Raw genomic sequence first — 13,754 nt, forward strand, 5'->3', positions numbered from 1 at the left:
TATATATATATATATATATATATATATATATATATATATATATATATATATATATTCATTTACTTATCATTTAAAATCATTCATAAGTTGTTTGGCCAAACCCCCAGGTATCATTGTATTAACAGAGACTGGCTGCGAGAATCTACTAAATCTTCTCTCCCAGGAAATTACCACACAGCCTAACAACATACCAGAGCTAACAACATACCAACAACAGCCTAACCATACCAGAGCTTAAGGCAAAAAATCGGTCATGATGACTTTATTTACTAAAACGATTTGGAAATCCTCATCAAAGAAATAGAAAAAAAAAATGATTGGTGAAAATGAAGTCGCCGAAATATTTTAATTTCATAAGTCAAACGTAATAAAAATCACAATTATGCAATCTAACACAACAAGACTAGCACAGGATAACGGAATTTTACTATGCTCGACGTCAGTGCCTTCAAATCAAATCGAAGAAGTTTTCATCAGCATCACGACCTACATGAAATGTTACAGTTTAGAAGAACATTACACCAAGCAATGTAATAAGCCGTAGGAATACCAGATCTGCTCTGAATACTCAGAAGGCCGCACATGGAGAACCTGCAAGAGAGAAAGCAAAAAAATGCAACAACTGCGGAAGGACTATCGCATCCTTGCAATGAAATGTCCCTTAAGGAAAGGATAATAGGAGAGAAAAAGAAAGAAATTAATATAGTATCACCGACCACCACCTACAGTGAGGTATTTAAGGACTCATACTTTAATAGCAATCTAAGAAATATATAAGTACATAAAAAGTAAAAGGGTAACATTTAGGGTGAAAATGTTTGTGCTGTGCCCATCTGATGAAGCTTGACAAGGATATTCCTGGAATGTGCATCTGTACTATGGGAAAGATTCATACCAGGTAGGAGATAAGGCTGCCTCACATTTGCCTGTATCAGAAAGAATTCTAGTTTATCTTATGAAAGATCGTTAGGTGAAGGGAGGCATGTGATAAGACAATTGGTATTTCAGTCTCAGATTGTCTACGTATCTAGAGAAAAGAAAGACAGTGCTCACTGGCGTTGTGAGGTACGGAAGAGGGCCTCCCAAAAACCTGAAGGAGATGCAGCTACAAACTCACCAAACAGTGTTTGCAAGAAAGAACAATGTTTTGGTTGAGAACTGGGCTGCCAAAAAAGGTATAGTGGTACTAACAACCAAATACATTGATGCCCTAGAGGAAAAAAGACAAAACTTTCTACGGAAATAAATTAAAATTTTATAACAAGCCAATGCACATTGAGAAATATGCAAGAAAATGAGCAGCGTAAATCTTGCACACCATTTACTTAAACCATATGCATCAGAGAGAGAGAGAGAGAGAGAGAGAGAGAGAGAGAGAGAGAGAGAGAGAGAGAGAGAGAGAGAGAGAGAGAGAGACTGTCAAGGTCCAAGAAAATAAAAATCCTCATGCTTTCAGAATGGTGGTGAATGTCCACATTGCCTACAAGAACTTTAGTGGTCAAAACAGTTTTTTCTTGATTTCATCACTTTCCTAATCAAAGAAATGTTACTTGAGCCCAACTTGGGGGCAGCTGCTCTTGCATCTTGCTGCGAAAAAGAGGGAAAAAAAAATTAAATAAAAAAAAAAAGGAAGCACCTCAAGACTGGAGAGCGTCACATGCCTACCACAGAAACATACCAGTTTGTGGAATTAGAAAACAAAACTAAGAATAAATGGTATCGAATGTGCTATCCAAATTGCAGAGAATGATACTAGATGAACTAGATGATACTGCTCTGGATGTGACGAACTGCCAGGTTTGTGTTCATTAGATCATTATAGTAAGTGGCGTAGCAAAAGTGAAGAAAAAAGTGAGTGAAAAAGTAACGCTAAAGACAATGGGTTGTAAGGCATCAGAGACAGAGACTGGGGTGGTTGCTGGGCCTGCCGGCTTAGGCCACGGCCGGGGCTGGCGTCCGGAAACAAAGGGATGAGGGATGACCTCATTCCCACGTGGTGATAGATAGGGCGGCCAGAGGTTGGGTCAGGCCGGGGACAAAGGCGAGATTGGCCGGGGCCGTCAAGTCCCAAGGGGAAAGGCTCGCCATGGAATGTGGGTGACAAGGGTGTGGTCGCGTATTCCCACACCAGCACAAGAACCCATCCCTGGTAATAAATAGATAGATAAATAAATAAATAAATAAATAAATAAATAAACCCTCTGATTGATGAAGATGTTTTAGGGGAACCCCAGGGGTGATGGAGTACATCCATGCTTATTTCTTGGAATTTTGCGAGGGATCCAGCGAGCCTGCGCCTGCCATACCACACAGTCACCTGTAGTAAGACCCTGTCGTCGCATTTTTGGCAGTTGGGACTTCTGTTGTTTGGACTTTGGCTGTAGATTGGAGGTTAAATCACATCGGCCGGGCAGGGGGTTCCTGCACAGGCAACTCCTCGTCTGCGCATGCGCAGTGCTTCCAGTTTGACGTTGTCATGACGTCGTGCTGCGTCACTGCTTGTGTCCTGCGTTCCCCGAGCCCTGTTTAAGTGAGCAACGTCTTCTCAACAGTTCGTCTGACAGCAACGATGCCTCATCTCTGCCTGCTCCCAAGGCGGCTAAGCAGGGAATAGCTTCTGTTCCCCGTGACGTCCCTTCTGCCACTTCGTCGGTCGCCTCTCCCTCCTCTGCGTCATGCATCTCGCCTCTGCCCTCACAGCCCGCGCCAGTTCCTCCAGCCTTTGCTCCACGGGATGATTACGTAAAGCTCCACTTCCGAGGCTCTCCATCGGTGGAGACCAAGCTACGTTGACTCTCTGAAGTCAACAAGGGCTTCAGTCTGGATCGGAGCCTTCCTGAAGTCAAGATGTCCGCTGTAACGTCTCGGTTCGTCTACATCTCCAGAAGTCGCACGGACATTATTGACAGTGTGACAAAAGGGGAATATCTGTCCTTGTTCCTTGATATGCAGGACTCGCCTCAAAGGTCTCGAAAATTCCCTACCTACCTACTGACTCGTTACCCTGTCTGTGTTGAGCCTTCCTTGGCCATGGTTTTGTCTGGGGTGTACAAAGCGAAGCGTTTCATTCAGGACGGTGAACCCATCAATCGCATCGTCATTACCTGGAGCCTTCCTGAACCCCCGCCGCCTTTTATTACTTTTGACTTTCTTCCCAGCCTCCCGCCATGCGAAGTACGCAGGATGAAGGATGAGCAGCCCTGGTGCTTTAGGTGCTGGGGCCTCGGCCACATCTCGCGCTACTGTTCCCGTCCTGAGAAGTGCGCCTCGTGCTCTGGCCAGCATCACTCCCTCGCCTGCCCTCACCGAACAGCCTCCCTCTACTGGCCCCGCACCACAGGACTCTGAGTCTCACAGGACTCTGAGTCAAGGTGCAGGGATCAGACACAGCTACAGCAGATACCTCGAAGTGGAAATGCCCTCGCTGCCGTCAGCCAGATGTCAACGTCTGGCATGGGTGTTTAAGGCGCCCCGCCTCCTCCGCCGCGCCTTCCACCTCGGCTCCGCCTTCCGCCCCACAGTCTGCTCAGCGCGCGTCCATTCCTCCCCAGGCCTCCTCCCCGCCGGTGACGGACGCTGGTTTGGTGGCTCCTGAGGTTGCCTCACTTAAGGCTGCTGTGGAGTCGATGACGTCTGAATGCTCCTCGTATGCTGTTTTCGACAGAGATGTGTGCCGCGCGCCTGGACCTCCAGTATCATCATACCGATTCCAAAGCCCGGCACGGACAAGTTCAGGCCTATATCACTTACATCCTGCTTTAGTAAGGTGATGGAACGCGTCCTCCTCAATCGGCTGCTGTTTCGGCTTGAGAGCAAGTTATCTCCCATACTCTATGGCTTCCTTCCCCAACGTACTACGTCTCACCCCAACTAGTGTTGTCGCTTTCATAAACCTGAAGAGCGCCTTCGATGTCGCCAACAGGGTGGTCATTCTCGACCAGCTCGTGGACTTCGGAGTTACGGGCAACCTCCTGGGGTGAGTGCGGGAGTACCTGCGTAACAGAGCCTCCCGTGTTTTGTTCAAGGGTGCGAACAGTACAGTTCAGAAGTTCGAGCTTGGTACTCCTCAAGGTGGCGTTCTTAGCTCATTCCTTTTTAATATCTTGATGCACCGTATGCTTTCCTTACTTCCTGACGTCCCTGGCATCACAGTCACCTGTTATGCAGATGACATTTGCATCCACGCGCACACACCAGCAGTCCTATACAGCATTTCCTCCACTTGTTCTCTATCTCGTCCTCTTTGTGTGGCCTCATCATTTCCCCAGAAAAAAGCCGTATTTTTACTCTTCGGAACCCGAGATCCCTCCCAGCCTTTACCGTGGGGCACAGTGTCATCCCTGTGTGCACACGGTATGTCTACCTTGGTGCGCCTGTGAGAATTCTCTCATCCACGCCCGCTCGTCAGCGAGTTCATCCTGTGGTTCGTGATCTCCTGACTCGGCTACAGTTACGCCTGACTCCTCTTCGGTGGCTCCTTAATAACGCTACTGGTGTCTCCATCCCGTGGCCAGGACGATTTACACTGCCTACATTCGATCAGTCGTTGACTATCTCTCCCCTGCGCTTGTGCAGCTGCCCAAATCAACACTGGAGCCTCTGGAAAAATTCCAGAACATAGTCATGAGACTCATCTTAGGCTGTCCCATGTCCACCAGGATAGTCAACATGCTGCATGAGCTTGACCTCTCGCCACTAATTGAAAGGATCCATGCAAATGTCACCTATTTCACCGTCAAGTCCCTCCATTTCCCCCATCTCTCCTGTCACTATTCGCAAGTCATCAGGACCTTCCTTCAGCCTCATCCCCGCCTGCCTCGGCTGCAGCCCGGTGGCCATGCTCTCATCAAAACGGTCTGCTCTCAGCTGCAACGTTTGGACATCAATGTTCCTGTGGCTGACATTTTCCCTCCACCCCCACCCTGGATGCTGCCACTCCCAATGGTCCACTTCACTCCCACCTACAAGGCTCACCCTCCCGTCCTGCAGAAACAACTAGCCCTGGACGCCATAGCATCGGTCTCGGCTACCATCGTCACGCCACACCACCTCTACACGGATGGGTCTGTGCAGGCGGACGGCACAGCAGGGTGTGCAGTTTTCTCTCCTGACGCGGCACCTCCAGTAGAGGGCTGGGTTGGACGTCGGCTGCCGGCTCAGTCCAGCTCCACCTTTTGTGAGTTGCACGGCATCCTAGATGCTGTGAGTCTCCTCTGTGAAAGACGCCTCAACGGTGTTGTCATATGCGACTCCCAGGCAGCCCTTCATGCCCTTTCTTCGCCAAACCCAGTCTGTCGTCATCTGGTTAACAGGATCCTGACGGCCCCGGCCTTGGCTCATGACCGATTGTTGGTCATTAGGTTTCTTTGGATCCCCTCCCATGTCTCGCTAGCTTACAATGACACAGTGGATCGCCTGGCTAAAGCTGCTTCTGGCCTGCCTGCCTGTGACGCTGGCCCTGACCCCTTCCTCCGGTGCCTCAGGACCAGGATCCGAGCAGCCTCCCTACTTTCTACGGCCGACAGGACTGCCGATCAGAGGGCGGCCAGTGTTACTATTCAGCACTAGGATGCCTTTCGTCACCATCGCTTCAAGTATCGACGTCGGGGGCTATGGGTGAGGAGGCATAATGTGGTGTCGGCGAGGCTGCCGCTCGGCTACCGCCCTCTGTGGCAGGTGGCTGGCTTGGGAGACGAGCGTCACTGCACCTCCTGTCCCCTGTGCCACTCTCCAACTCGAATCACGTACGCCACTACTGCCTGGACCTATCCTGCTGTGGGAGACCTGCTCCCGCGCGAACAGCCTCTCCTCGCCGTGTGCCAACACCTGCTGCAAGGCGACCATCTAGACCTCATGTTAGCCCAACACCCACAGTTTGGCGGCTGTTACCAATCAGTCTTTCATTTTACCACCCCTCAACTCTTTATGTCACCTTTTACCTTTAGCATTCCTAGTTTTTCACTGTTGTACTAATCTTTTATTTTGTTGTTTATTTTTTTATTAATTTTTATTTTATTCTATTATGTTTATTTATTTCTTGTTTTCTTTATTTCTCTATTTCTTTGTTTAATTTCCTTGTTTATTATATTTATTTCATTATATAATTTTCTTTCTTTATTGATTTTCCATATTATTATTTTTTTTTTCTGTGGTTACTGTTCTAACCACTTGTTTTGGTTATTGTTATTGTTCTTGTTATTGTTACTAATGTTCTTATTGTTCTACTATTGTTCTTATGTAAACTTCTGTTTTTTTATTGTATGTATAGTCTGACGCCTGCCTTGTGCGCAATAAATTTATCAATCTCTCTCTCTCTCTCTCTCTCTCTCTCTCTCTCTCTCTCTCTCTCTCTCTCTCTCTCTCTCTCTCTCTTATAAAGAACATGTAGTAACTCATCTCTTCTCTTTTTTTCATTTCTTATATTCCTTATTATTTCCTTATCTTTCCTTAATATTATTCATGTTATTCTTGACAACAAAATGAGGTAGCGATGGGATGCTGTGTGTAATCACAGCTTCCTTTTATATTTTGCTTTAGGCAGATGATTATTTATTTATCTTTTTTTTTCTGGTGGTCATTTTTGTGCTTTAGCATCATGAAATTAAACACCAATCCCACAAATGCTCCTAAATCCACGAGATTCACAATTTTAGCCTATTCTGTACTAAACGACGGTTACCGGACCTAGGGCCGAGATCACAGTCGCTTGGTAACGTTCCCAAGCAAGAGCCTTCGCAACCAGATAACAGGCATTACCAACACCTCAATCCGATTTCACAATCGTTGTTTTCGTGGTTTCGGTGATCTCCAACCTGGGAACCATCATAACAAAATGAATACCTCTTATTCGATAATATTGGTATGCCAGATACCCCATATTAGACTAAATGAGTCAATTCATGACAAAAGAACTGACCATGCCAGCACTAAAAGATATTTCTCTCTTCCTCAATGCTCTACACATACATTGTTTACACGGTCGAACGGCTCGTCAAACGCGGTTGTCGAACCTGGTTGTCAAACGGTCCGAAGAGTTGTCAGACAGTCAGACTAATTGTATATCAAACGTCATACATTCTCCACCCGACTCAGGTTAACATCATCGCCTCCCGCCTCCCGTATGCCTCTCGACCAGGACGATTTGATTGCCATTGCCTTAGCGGTTGCACTAAGAAGGAAAAAAAGAAGATTAAAGTGGACGAAGGACTGGCTGCTAAAAAGACATCAAATGTCACACACCAACTTGCTGGCCGAGTTGAAATTAGAGCCAGATGATTGGCGTAATTATTTGCGGATGGACGAAGGAACATACATACATTGATCTCCTGAATCGTGTCACCCCTTTCATTACGTATGAGGACACGTGTATGAGAAAGGCCATAACTCCACATGAAAGACTGAGTGTTACTTTACGTTATTTAGCAAGAGGCAGGTCACTAAATGATATGAAATATTCAGCTATCATTTCCACCAGCGCTTTATCATCAATCATACCAGAAACGTGTGATGCTCTGTACCAGGTTCTGCAAAATGACTACCTAAAGGTAAGAAATACATTATAACATGTTGATTTGCAAGCGTTTATTGCAAACAGTATGACAGCTGATTTGTAGCAAAAAAAAAAAAATCATTTTAAGGTTGGTAAACAAAATCATTTTAAGGTTGGTAAACAAAGTAAAGTTGGGGCCATGTGCTATTAAGGCTGGAAATTTGCAAAATAGTGTTGCATGTCAGAGTCATAGGTGTTGCTACTGTCGTTGGTACTACAGCTATAAACAGAGTTATTCGATGGGATTGGTAGTGGTACTGTATGTTGGGGTGTTGTTGCAATAACTCTACTTGAAGAATTCAGGTTTCCCATCTCTGCCTCAAACAATACATCATTAATTAGCTTTCGAGTTAATGTTGCAGTATGTTGGTCCATTGCATGTATCGTACGTGCAACATAGCTCCCGAAATGATCAATAGCAGAATCAGGTTTTTTTTCATCTAATTTCCTTGCCACGGTATCCAGTATATGATCTGATTTAGATAAACATTTGCGTCGACGTTTAACCTGGTGGGATGTGCAAGGTGTATCATCTCCCTCAAGTCAGTCTGCTTCTGCAATCTGAAAGTAAAGAGAAGTGAATTTACATTAACAGTATATGTAGCTAAATAGGTACATAGGTAGGTAGGAAGATAATGTGTGCGAGTGTCATGGTGAATCCTACACTTGCACAATTTACCATAATAATGGAGAACTACCACAATCCATATAATTATGCATTTTTATTTCTTTCAGTTTCCTACGTCAGTGGGTGAGTGGCAGCTTATTGCACAAGAGTTCGAGTCCAGATGGCACTTCCCAAATTGTCTCGGGGCGGTAGATGGCAAACATGTACGGATCACGCCACCACCAGATTGTGGTTCATATTTCTGGAACTATAAAGGGTAAAACAGCCTTGTGTTATTGGCAGCGGTTAATGCGAACTATGAATTCACCATGGCTGACATTGGGACAAACGGCCGTGTATCAGATGGAGGGGTTATTGAAAACACAATTTGGAAAACGGCTTTCAAATGGGACACTTAATCTTCCAGCAGACGCTCCCCCTGCAAATTCTGATACTAACTTGCCTTACGTCTTTGTAGGTGATGAGGCATTTGCACTGAGAACTGACTTTTTGAAACCATATCCTCAGAAAGATTTGGATGCAGAGAAGAGGGTTTTTAACTATAGACTGTCTAGAGCACGGAGAGTTGTAGAGAACGTGTTTGGTATAATGACTTCTCGATTTAGAGTTTTTCATACAGCAATAAATCTGAAATTATCAAGTATTGAAAAGGTTGTTATGGCATGTGTTGTCCTTCACAATTACTTAAGAAAGACTTGTCCTTCAAAATATTCTCCAGAAGATTGCTACCATAGGGAGGAGATTATAGAGAAAATAATTCGACCAGGGTTATCATTGGATCCTAATTCTGTTGCAGGCTTAGAAAATGCTCAAGGAACACGAAACTATTCACAAATTGCTAAAGAAGTAAGGGTAAAATTTAAGGAATATTTTGCAAATGAAGGTGCAGTACCCTGGCAAAACGACTTCGTGTAAGTAAAATAATAAAGCGTACTGTTTTGTGTAAAGAAATTATACAACTGTGAAAATAAACGTATTGTAGTACTTTGTCATGATAAAGTATTTGTAAAACAATTACACTGAACTACTGTCTGTAAATAAAGTAAAATAAATATACGACTTCGTTGTTACTTACCTCAGCATCCAAGTTATTTAAGTTATTTGTATCGTCCAGATTAGAGCAGCTCTCTCGGGGTAAGTCTTTATCCAAAACAAACATCATCTCCTCAAAAAACCAGAGAGGACGTATATATTTCATCTGGTGATGCCCCAGACTTCTTTGAGTTTTCAATTTTCCTGTATTCTCTCCTGAAAGAGCTACGTAGGCAGTTGATTTTCTTTATCACGCCCTCCCGTGTACAGTCAGGCTCAAGTTCCTTCAATATGTCCTGAAGTGCTGATATCCCCTTACTTCTTGCTATTTTATTGGAATATTCCTTAGATTTCACTTTCCATAAGGCGGGATGATCTTGGTAGGTATGTATGAATTGCAGTAACACCTCCCTCTCGTTCCTCTTTCCACTGTTGTCCTCCATATTTCGGTCCTAGGATACGCGTCCAGTACGTGGTTTGAAGCTAACTGAGGTTTGACGTTCGATGCGCGTTCACACATTACAACGGTTCGTGGACAATGAAGCCACGCCCACGAAAAGTCAGACTCGAACAGACTTTCTTCAAACCGTATAACCAACGTGTTTGACAACCAAATACCCCGTTCACACGTTCGAACATCACTTCAAACTCGTGTCTGTCGAACCGCGTTTGACGAACCGCGTTTGACGAACCGTTCGGGTTTTATGGAAATAGCCCTAGCATAATAGACTAGCATAATTTTGAGATAGTGACTTTATTTCTAAGCAAAAATATGATGCTTCTTTTAATCATGATCTACCCAGTGAAAGGATTAACAATTAAATTAATGAACTGAATTAATCTAAACCTAGCCTATCAGAAGCAAGCCTAGCTCTCTGGTGGAAATTGTAACGTTATTTCAGCATTATCTAATATATCTCTTAGTTGACAAATTTCATACACCCAATGCGTATGTGAGGATTATTACAGCTTTTAACCAAGGAGGCGTGACAGATGAAATACGGGCGACAGTAATAAAGTTTTCATCAACTGTTGAAGTGAGTTCATGCCGCCATTCAAATTCTTAAATTTTATCATATTACTATTATAGCCTACAAAATGTTGTTGTATTAGTAAATAATTTTAATATACAATTAAGGAAGTAATAAAGTACAAAAGGATAAGAACTTGTGACATTTGCAAGAAATAAATGTACTGGTAAGCTCCACTGGGGAGGCCCAGCAGCTCCCAAGCCAGCGTTACCAAAGGTTCCAATTTCTGGAAAGGATCAAAACAAACAACTTAGCGAAAAATGTGTGTGAAATTGGATCTCTTGGTAATGGACATCACCACTCACTGGTAATGATCACAACAGGAAGCGACTATAAAATAGGCCCCTAGTTTATAATGTCACAGCCCCTCCACCCACGAGCTGTCATCTGTTTATTTTTCCACAACTTAGAGGGCTTTTTATTCTCAGCACATTTAGCTTGGTTTGTGAAATCAACCAAATTATAAGAAAATTTAAGACATTAAAAAGATAATTAATTCTTTTAACAGGAGAAAAAAAAAAAAAAAGTCGATGTCAACTAGTCCATTACATTTGGGAAAAACCGCCTATCCCGAGCACTGTAACTTCCTGAAAGTCAGATGAATTGAATTAAATTGAACAGAACTGAGTTTATTACTCAGACTCATAAATAAGTAAAAGGCACAGCTCCTACATTTTCTATTATAATCAAATTATATATTTCCATTATGTAACATACCAATACATAAACCACAACAACATTTTAATAGTGCAACTAGGAAACGTGAAAAGTTACTTAAGGTGTTGGAATTGCTACTCTGCATTAATGACTTAAATTTATCAATGTTTGGTCTAGTCCAATAACACACTGGAATCAAATCACGCCTCGTTTGCCTGGTTATTATATATATATATATATATATATATATATATATATATATATATATATATATATATATATATATATATATATATATATATATATATATATATTTGCAAATAGACTTTGTGCTAACATTCCCCATCAGAGCGAAATAAATGTGCCCTTATACTTTTGTTACCGGTTCTTTATAACCATAAAGGGTTAAGAACTTTAACCACCCACCTCACATGCCATAATTGTTGAACACTGATATAACCTCCTTTAATTAACCAAGATGAAGCCTGCAGTTCAGCAGTATCTAGACGCAGCAAACATTGTTACATAGCACAAGGTAGCTTTTCAGGATTTCTAGTAACATCGCCTTGCAGGCAAATTTAGATAGGATGAACAAATGGACAGACAGATGGTAAATGCAGTTTGATAACAAATGCAAAGTAATTAGCCTAGGTAGAGGAAACTCACACTGTAGGTACGCAATAAACTACGAAGCTCTGGTAGGTTCAGGGTACGAAAAAGTTATAGTTAGCTCTGAACTCCGTCTAAGAAAGCAATGCATAGAGGCCAAAAACAGGGCAAATAGGGTATTAAGATTAATTTTTAGGAGTGTTAAAAACAGAAGACCCGAACTAATATCTAAGTTATATTTGGCGCTGGTCAGAATTCATCTTGACTATGCTGTGCAATTCTGGTCCCCATATTACAGGAAGGATATAGGTCTATTAGAATCAGTACAAAGGAGAATGACTAAAAAGATACAGGGGATGAGGAGTATTCCTTACGAAGCGAGATTGAAGCTGTTAAATTTACATTCTTTAGAGGGACATAGGTTAAGAAGGGATCTGACAGAAATATTAAAATGGCGTAAGGATTATAACAAGGTGGACGTAAGCAAAATTCTAGGATCAGTAACCAGGACAGAACAAGAAATAACGGGTTCAAGCTTGAAAAAAAAAAAAAAAGTTTTAAAAGGAGATAGGAAGAAATTGGTTCTCTAATAGAGTGGTAGATGAATGGAACGGACTCAGAAATCTAGTTGTTAGTGCTGTCATTTCGGAGCTTTAAGAGTAAAGATTAGACGGATTTATATATGGGGATAATGGGTGAAAATAGGTAGGTATATCTCATACAGGGACTGCCACGGGTAGGCCTAATGGCTTCTTGTAGCTTCCCTTATTTCTTATGTTCTTATATCCTTAATGAGTTCGATCCAGATATTAACCATTCTAACCTTTATATCAATATCCAGAGGATATGCCCCAAGTTCCCCATAAACCATAACATGACATGTGTTTCTTTGTATACTCGTACACAGAACATCTTTTAAATATTTCATGTGTAAACTTTCAACTTCCCTTACTGCATTATGACTCCGCACCTCACTGCCTAATAACAGTACTGGTGATACTGTGGATCTACGTAAATTACTCCATTTGAAGGTCAAGATAGATCAAATTTCCAACATTTTCCTATAAGGCTGTAGTACATGATGTTATCCCTGTTTACTTTCTTGTTGATCTTTTCTAAATCTCCGAATAATATTCCAAGGTATTTGTATTCCCCTAGAACTTCCACATTTTCATTTCTATACTTGAATCTATAGTATTTGTCTCCTCTTCCTCTTCCAAACACAACTTTTGTCTTACTCGTATTAACTTCTATATGGTTGCGGCCAGATAACAAGTTTAATTACATGTAACACCTAGCCTACATCAGTCAGTTGTAGATTGAGAGCCATGCACGTCTTATCAAACACGAAAGAAAAGGGCTTCTTACAGAGTCCTCGGACTCTTCCACCTACAAGTTGTAAGGTCCATTATACAGTAGAATGTGGCGCCCTGCGACCATCCATAGTCTCATATTCTATCAAGAAAGCAGAAGGTCCATTATATAGTAGAATGTGGCGCCCTGCGACCATCCATAGTCTCATATTCTATCAAGAAAGCAGTAGAGATAGTACAGAATCAGGCTCTCAGAATGAACCTCTGGGGATCAAAATGGACGAGATCATGCACATTGGAAGCAGAATTATCCATACCCCTCACCTGTGACCCGCATCAATGCCAAAACTGCTACCCACCAACTTAAAATCACAAGATAGAACCCAAACGAAATTATTCAAAATAGATCGCTACAGGCCCTGACGCGCCATCAAAATCTATCTCCCTGATTTGATAAAGTAGCACGGGAGATCACCGGACTTTCTGAAAGTGAACGACGTTTTTCTACATCAACACCGAAGATCCGCCTCACCAAGCTTACTCAGTTCCCTCCTTGGCAACCATCCACAAATCATAGCAAGCCGCTTCAAATTAAATACAAGAAAAGCCAATATACCACATATGTACTTAACTCAAGACAGGAAACGATTCAAGAGGCAGACGATCAAGGCAGCCGTGTACTCTACGGATTGATGGTTCACTTGACTCGATCACTGAAGCAGTAACAGAGGCTTGCACCACCCACCTGCAATTTTCAGGAACCCGAACAACTCCGCCACCATCCAAACCGAACCAGTAGCGATCCAAAAGCTCTGCAACACGCAAACATAGACCCAAGCAACACACGTATACACGCAGATGGGAGGACTACAAATCTTGAGCCAGAAACCACTAAAAGACAATAAAAAGATAGCCACAAGAATTTTCCACTAGCA

Source organism: Scylla paramamosain, chromosome 44 (assembly GCF_035594125.1).
Source record: "Scylla paramamosain isolate STU-SP2022 chromosome 44, ASM3559412v1, whole genome shotgun sequence".
Taxonomy (NCBI): domain Eukaryota; kingdom Metazoa; phylum Arthropoda; class Malacostraca; order Decapoda; family Portunidae; genus Scylla; species Scylla paramamosain.